The sequence below is a fragment of the Bos taurus genome, chromosome 14 (assembly GCF_002263795.3).
Source record: "Bos taurus isolate L1 Dominette 01449 registration number 42190680 breed Hereford chromosome 14, ARS-UCD2.0, whole genome shotgun sequence".
NCBI classification, from domain to species: Eukaryota; Metazoa; Chordata; class Mammalia; order Artiodactyla; family Bovidae; genus Bos; species Bos taurus.
The window spans coordinates 71,953,293-71,961,844 of NC_037341.1; positions in this window are offsets into that span (position 1 = coordinate 71,953,293).

The window sequence follows — 8,552 nt, forward strand, 5'->3', positions numbered from 1 at the left end:
GAGGCTGAACAACACGCTGCTGAATAACCAACAAATCACAGAAGAAATCAAAAAAGAAATCAAAATTTGCATAGAAATGAGTGAAAATGAAAACACAACAACCCAAAACCTGTGGGACACTGTAAAAGCAGTCCTAAGGGGAAAGTTCATAGCAATACAGGCATACCTCAAGAAACAAGAAAAAAGTCAAATAAATAACCTAACTCTACACCTAAAGCAACTAGAAAAGGAAGAAAGGAAGAACCCCAGGATTAGTAGAAGGAAAGAAATCTTAAAAATTAGAACAGAAATAAATGCAAAAGAAACAAAAGAGACCATAGCAAAAATCAACAAAGCCAAAAGCTGGTTCTTTGAAAGGATAAATAAAATTGATAAACCTTTAGCCAGACTCATCAAGAAACAAAGGGAGAAAAATCAAACCAATGAAATTAGAAGTGAAAATGGAGAGATCACAACAGACAACACAGAAATACAAAGGATCATAAGAGACTACTATCAGCAATTACATGCCAATAAAATGGACAAGGTGGAAGAAATGGACAAATTCTTAGAAAAGTACAACTTTCCAAAACTGGACCAGGAAGAAATAGAAAAATCTTAAAAGACCCATCACAAGCACGGAAATTGAAACTGTAATCAGAAATCTTCCAGCAAACAAAAGCCCAGGTCCAGACGGCTTCACAGCTGAATTCTACCAAAAATTTAGAGAAGAGCTAACATCTATCCTGCTCAAACTCTTCCATAAAATTGCAGAGGAAGGTAAACTTCCAAACTCATTCTATGAGGTTACCATCACCCTAATACCAAAACCTGACAAAGATACCACAAAAAAAGAAAACTACAGGCCAATATCACTGATGAACATAGATACAAAAATCCTTAACAAAATTTCAGCAATCAGAATCCAACAACACATTAAAAAGATCATACACCATGACCAAGTGGGCTTTATCCCAGGGATGCAAGGATTCTTCAATATCCGCAAATCAATCAATGTAATACACCACATTAACAAATTGAAAAATAAAAACCATATGATTATCTCAATAGATGCAGAGAAAGCCTTTGACAAAATTCAACATCCATTTATGATAAAAACTCTCCAGAAAGCAGGAATAGAAGGAACATACCTCAACATAATAAAAGCTATATATGACAAACCCACAGCAAACATTATCCTCAGTGGTGAAAAATTGAAAGCATTTCCTCTAAAGTCAGGAACAAGATAAGGGTGCCCACTTTCACCATTACTATTCAACATAGTTTTGGAAGTTTTGGCCACAGCAATCGGAGCAGGAAAAGAAATAAAAGGAATCCAAATTGGAAAAGAAGAAGTAAAACTCTCACTGTTTGCAGATGACATGATCCTCTACATAGAAAACCCTAAAGACTCCACCAGAAAATTATTAGAACTAATCAATGAATATAGTAAAGTTGCAGGATATAAAATCAACACACAGAGATCCCTTGCATTCCTATACACTAATAATGAGAAAACAGAAAGAGAAATTAAGGAAACAGTTCCATTCACCATTGCAATGAAAAGAATAAAATACTTAGGAATATATCTACCTAAAGAAACTAAAGACCTATATATAGAAAACTATAAAACACTGGTGAAAGAAATCAAAGAGGACACCAATGGAGAAATATACCATGTTCATGGATTGGAAGAATCAATATAGTGAAAATGAGTATACTACCCAAAGCAATTTATAGATTCAATGCAATCCCTATCAAGCTACCAACGATATTCTTCACAGAGCTAGAACAAATAATTTCACAATTTGTATGGAAATACAAAAAACCTTGAATAGCCAAAGCAATCTTGGGAAAGAAGAATGGAACTGGAGGAATCAACCTGCCTGATTTCAGGCTCTACTACAAAGCCACAGTCATTAAGACAGTATGGTACTGGCACAAAGACAGAAATATAGATCAATGGAACAAAATAGAAAGCCCAGAGATAAATCCACGCACATATGGACACCTTATCTTTGACAAAGGAGGCAAGAATATACAATGGATTAAAGACAATCTCTTTAACAAGTGCTGCTGGGAAATCTGGTCAAACACTTGTAAAAGAATGAAACTAGAACACTTTCTAACACAATACACAAAAATAAACTCAAAATGGATTAAAGATCTAAACGTAAGACCATAAACTATAAAACTCCTAGAGGAGAACATAGGCAAAACACTCTCTGACATACATCACACTATGTATGTGTGATGTATATGTGATGTATGTCCCATCTCCTCTATGACCCACCTCCCAGAATATTGGAAATAAAAGCAAAAATAAACAAATGGGACCTAATTAAACTTAAAAGCTTCTGCACAACAAAGGAAACTATAAGCAAGGTGAAAAGGCAGCCTTCAGAATGGGAGAAAATAATAGCAAATGAAGCAACTGACAAACAACTAATCTCAAAGATATACAAGCAACTCCTACAGCTCAACTCCAGAAAAATAAATGACCCAATCAAAAAATGGGCCAAAGAACTAAATAGACATTTCTCCGAAGAAGACATACAGATGGCTAACAAACACATGGAAAGATGCTCAACATCACTCATTATCAGAGAAATGCAAATCAAAACCACTATAAGGTACCATTTCACACCAGTCAGAATGGCTGCGACCCAAAAGTCTACAAGCAATAAATGCTGGAGAGGGTGTGGAGAAAAGAGAACCCTCTTACACTGTTGGTGGGAATGCAAACTAGTACAGCCACTATGGAGAACAGTGTGGAGATTCCTTAAAAAACTGCAAATAGAACTGCCTTATGATCCAGCAATCCCACTGCTGGGCATACACACTGAGGAAATCAGAAGGGAAAGAGACACATGTACCCCAATGTTCATCGCAGCACTGTTTATAATAGCCAGGATATGGAAGCAACCTAGATGTCCATCAGCAGATGAATAGATAAGAAAGCAGTGGTACATATACACAATGGAGTATTACTCAGCCATTAAAAAGAATACATTTGAATCAGTTCTAATGAGGTGGATGAAACTGGAGTCTATTATACAGAGTGAAGTAAGCCAGAAGTAAAAACACCAATACAGTATACTAACGAATATATATGGAATTTAGAAAGAAGGTAACAATAACTCTGTATACAAGACAGCAAAAGAGACACTGATGTATAGAACAGTCTTTTTGGACTCTGTGGGAGAGGGAGAGGCTGGGATGATTTGGGAGAATGGCATTGAAACATGTATAATATCATGTATGAAATGAGTCGCCAGTTCAGGTTCGGTGCACGACACTGGATGCTTGGGGCTGGTGCACTGGGACGACCCAGAGGGATAGTATGGGGAGGGAGGAGGGTTCAGGAACCTCCTGAATACATGTGGAACACATGTATACCTGTGGCGGATTCATTTTGATATATGGCAAAACCAATACAATATTGTAAAGTTAAAAAATAAAATAAAAAGATTAAAAAAATGTAATAAAAACACAGAGGAAAACTTTTAAAATCACTTTGTCTGTCTCTAAAGGTTGTAAGTGTGTTTAAAAATGTATAATCTACACAATGGAGTATTACTCAGCCATTAAAAAGAATACATTTGAATCAGTTCTAATGAGGTGGATGAAACTGGAGCCTATTATACAGAGTGAAGTAAGCCAGAAGGAAAAACATAAATACAGTATACTAATGCATACATATGGAATTTAGAAAGATGGTAACAATAACCCGGTGTACGAGACAGCAAAAGAGACACTGATGTATAGAACAGTCTTATGGACTCTGTGGGAGAGGGAGAGGGTGGGAAGATTTGGGAGAATGACATTGAAACATGTAAAATATCATGTAAGAAACGAGCTGCCAGTCCAGGTTCGATGCACGATACTGGATGCTTGGGGCTAGTGCACTGGGACAACCCAGAGGGATGGTATGGGGAGGGAGGAGGGTTCAGGATGGGGAACACATGTATACCTGTGGCAGATTCATTTTGATATTTGGCAAAACTAATACAATTATGTAAAGTTTAAAAATAAAATAAAATTTAAAAAAATGTATAATCTTTTCCCAAAGACTAGTGTCTAAATATCTGATTGTTAAAATCATATGAATATTATAATGACTAAAATAAAAGAGTGAAACTCTAGGAATAATAACAAGAATAAATTGCTTGAAGAAATGTCAAAGATCTAAAATTTCCCAGAGGAATACTCATGTTAAAGCATTTACTGTGTCAGACATTGCTCTTGTCATGTGTCGTATTCTTTCCATTGATTCTCTGTGCCTTGAAATCTGTCAAAATATTTTTCTCCTCATTTACGATTACCAATGGCTTCTCTGTTTTGAAAATGGGTGAACACCATTAGTCCGTAGATCTCTGAAGCCTTTGTTTTATTGACCACATTCTCATTCTTGAAACTCCTCCTTTGTCTACTATGAAACTTGGCATTGCTTTTATATCCCTGGCTTTAATGCCCTTGTGGGTTTTCCCTTCTTAGACCACATAAATGAAGCCAATCCCTAAGTTTCTTTCTTTGATCCTCTTCTCTCCTCATAACACTTTCATTTGCATACCACTTTAGCCCCTCTTGTTGCTTCCATTTCCACCTATTTATGAATGTCTCCTAATTTTCTCATTTTAGTCTATGTCTTGCTCTGGACCCTCCAGATGTCTGTATACACATCACTACTTAGAATTCTCATGGGCACCTTAAATTCATTCTCTCCCCCATCCCATCCCCAGTCTATTGCTCCTCTTCCATTTTCTGATTTCAGTGAGCCCATTTTACTTCCAACCAAGTCTTAAACTCCAGTCCTTCTAAACTTTTACAACTTTCTGAGTCCGCAGCCAAAACATCTGATCTGAATTGCTGGTTTCACCGTTTGTAACTTGTCTAGAATTCGTTCCCTTTGCTCTGGCCTCATTCCCACAGCCTTAGTTCCAATCTTCATTCTCCTTCTCTTGGATCGCTTGTAATTCCCCCAAGCTTGTTGCCTCACTCCTCATCTTGCTTGTTTCTATCTATATTTCACAAAGATGCTATGGTATTTTTTAGTGCACACTGAAGTTGCTTCCTGCTTGAAATCTTCCTTGGTGCATTCTCAAGCCTTTCAGATAGCCAAGAATTCTTGGCATGTCATACAGTCCCTTAATGATCTGTCTGCCACTAGTTTCTCCAGCCTAGTCTCACTCTTCTGCCCCCTAACACCCTTAGCAATATAACCTCAACCTTGCACTCTGTATATATTCCATTCTTTTCCTGGACTATTCTTCTTTATTTCACCCTAACTTTCCCCTGACCTTCCTGGCCATCTTCTGTTTACCCACTAAAAATATGGATGGACTGACACAGGTTAGCCTCTCTAGAAGCCTTTCCTAACTTGTCAGAGCACTTATACTCAACTTTTTCTCTGCTCTAGCACTCTTGATTCACTAAGACATTATCTTCTTTCTTCATCACTAAACTGTAAATTCCTGGAAGATGAGTCCATGTCTTAGCATCTTTTAAGCATTCAGTATTTCCAGTACGAAAAAGGTTTTAATAAACATTGATTGAATGAATGAGTGAACATGTAAATGAATGAATGAATGAATAAAAGAAGCCCTTCTCAAGGAGTATGCTGTGCTAAGTTAAGTCTCTTCAGTCGTGTCTGACTCTTTGTGACCCTATGAACCGTAACGCACCAGGCTCCTCTGTCCATGGGATTCTCCAGGCAAGAATGCTGGAGTGAGTTTCCATGCCCTCCTTCAGGGTATATTCCTGATCCAGGGATTCAACCTGAGTCTCTTATGTCTCTTGCATTGACAGGCAGGTTCTTTACCACTAGTGCTACCTGGGAAGCCCTCTCAAGGAGTATAGTTAAATTTTAATGCACGTATTCTTAACTTGGATTCCCTGGAGAAACTTCAGGTGGGATCTAAACTTGAGCCTTCTGAAATGTCCACATACATTTCCTGGGAAGAGTGCTCATAGCTTTCTCCAGTTTTCCCTCTCTTCCCCCTTAATAGTTAAATACATTGTGAAAGAAACCTTAAGGGATTCACAATCCACCTCAGTTTTAGATATGGGAAACCTGAACTGTGTTCCAAAAGTCAATACTGACCAGTTAATATGTTGGGGAAAGTTCTGCTCCTAATTAAACCAAGCTGGTGCTTTAAAGAAATCAATTACCAAACATGTATAAAGTTTATGAACTATCTCTTGGATGCATTTATATTTGTTCAATCAAACAAATTTACAAAAATTACTTTATCTCCTGCTCCCAGCAATGTTGAGATATCATCATCTTTAATAAAAAAAAAGTTGAGAAATTCAGGCTCAGGATGAATGGCCACACTCTGTGAGAAATCACCCCAGCCGGCACTGTTCTTTTCCAGTTTAAAAAATAGATGAAGCAATGAAATACCCAGTTTCTAATTCAGATGTTGGATAATCACAGATTTGACCACTCAGCATCAATTTAACCAATAACTTCTGAGGACCACTTGGTGCAAAGGGCTGACATCTGAGAGCCCATGGCATTAGTCAGCACTGTGTGGGTCACAGTAACCTATGGAAAATTCTGAAAGAGATGGGAATACCAGACCACCTGATCTGCCTCTTGAGAAATTTGTATGCAGGTCAGGAAGCAACAGTTAGAACTGGACATTGAGCAACAGACTGGTTCCAAATAGGAAAAGGAGTACGTCAAGGCTGTACATTGTCACCCTGCTTATTTAACTTATATGCAGAGTACATCATGAGAAACACTGGGCTGGAAGAAACACAAGCTGGAATCAAGATTGCCAGGAGAAATATCAATCACCTCAGATATGCAGATGACACCACCCTTATGGCAGAAAGTGAAGAGAAACTCAAAAGCCTCTTGATGAAAGTGAAAGTGGAGAGTGAAAAAGTTGGCTTAAAGCTCAACATTCAGAAAACGAAGATCATGGCATCCGGTCCCACCACTTCATGGGAAATAGATGGGGAAACAGGGGAAACAGTGGTAACAGTGTCAGACTTTATTTTGGGGGGCTCCAAAATCACTGCAGATGGTGACTGCAGCCATGAAATTAAAAGACGCTTACTCCTTGGAAGGAAAGTTATGACCAACCTAGATAGCATATTGAAAAGCAGAGACATTACTTTGCCAACAAAGGTTCGTCTAGTCAAGGCTATGGTTTTTCCTGTGGTCATGTATGGATGTGAGAGTTGGACTGTGAAGAAGGCTGAGTGCCGAAGAATTGATGCTTTTGAACTGTGGTGTTGGAGAAGACTCTTGAGAGTCCCTTGGACTGCAAGGAGATCCAACCAGTCCATTCTGAAGGAGATCAGCCCTGGGATTTCTTTGGAAGGAATGATGCTAAAGCTGAAACTCCAGTACTTTGGCCACCTCATGAGAAGAGTTGACTCATTAGAAAAGACTCTGATGCTGGGAGGGATTGGGGGCAGGAGGAGAAGGGGACGACAGAGGATGAGATGGCTGGATGGCATCACTGACTCAATGGACATGAGTCTGAGTGAACTCCAGGAGTTGGTGATGGACAGGGAGGCCTGGTGTGCTAGGATTCATGGGGTCGCAAGGAGTCGGACACGACTGAGCGACTGATCTGATCTGAATGTGGTATTTCAAGCACCAACAACCCAATTGTTTCTGAGCTGCTCAGTGATTTTTTTTTTTAAGATGCATTTACTTATTTTAAAAATTTAGAACAGTTTTAAGCTCACAGCAAATTTCAGCAGAAAATAAAAAGATTTCCTATATACCCTCTGTCACATACAGGCATATCCTTCCCCACTATGAACATCCAACACTAGAGTGATATATTTGTTACAGCTGATGAGCCTACTTGACACATCATTCCCATCCAAAGTCCATAGTTTACATTAGGGTTCACGCTTCATGTTGTGCATTCTATGGATTTGGACCAAAGCATCATAACGTATACCCACCACTGTAGCAGTCTCATACAGAGTAGTCTCATTGCCCTAAAAATCCCATGTGCTTCATCTATTTATCTCTCTCCCTCCCAACTCCTGGAAACCACTCACCCTTTTATTATCCCCCTAGTTGAGCTTTTCCCATGCTATAATATAGTTGTAATCATATAGTATGTAATCTTTCTGCATCAATTTCTGTAACTTAGTAATATGAATTTAAGACTCTTCCATATTGTTTCATGGCTTCATATCATATTTATTTTTAGATTTGAATGGTATTCCATTGTCTGCTGGATGTACCTCAGTTTATTAATCCATTCACCTGCTGAAAGACATCTTGGCTACTTACAAGTTATGACAGTTATGAATAAAACTGTTATAAACGTCCATATTCAGGTTTTTGTGGACATAAGTTTTCAACTCCTTTGGGTAAATCCCAAAGACTGTGATAGCTGCATGATATGGTAAGAGTATGACTGCTTTTGTTAAGAACCGCCAGAATTCCCAAGTGATTGTTTCATTTTGTGTTCCCATGAACAATGAACAAGAGTTCCTGTGGCTCCACAACTTCACGAGCATTTAATATTGTGAGTTCAATGATCTTTATCCAGACTAGTGGTTACTGTAGGAGTCACACAAACAAGATGAGT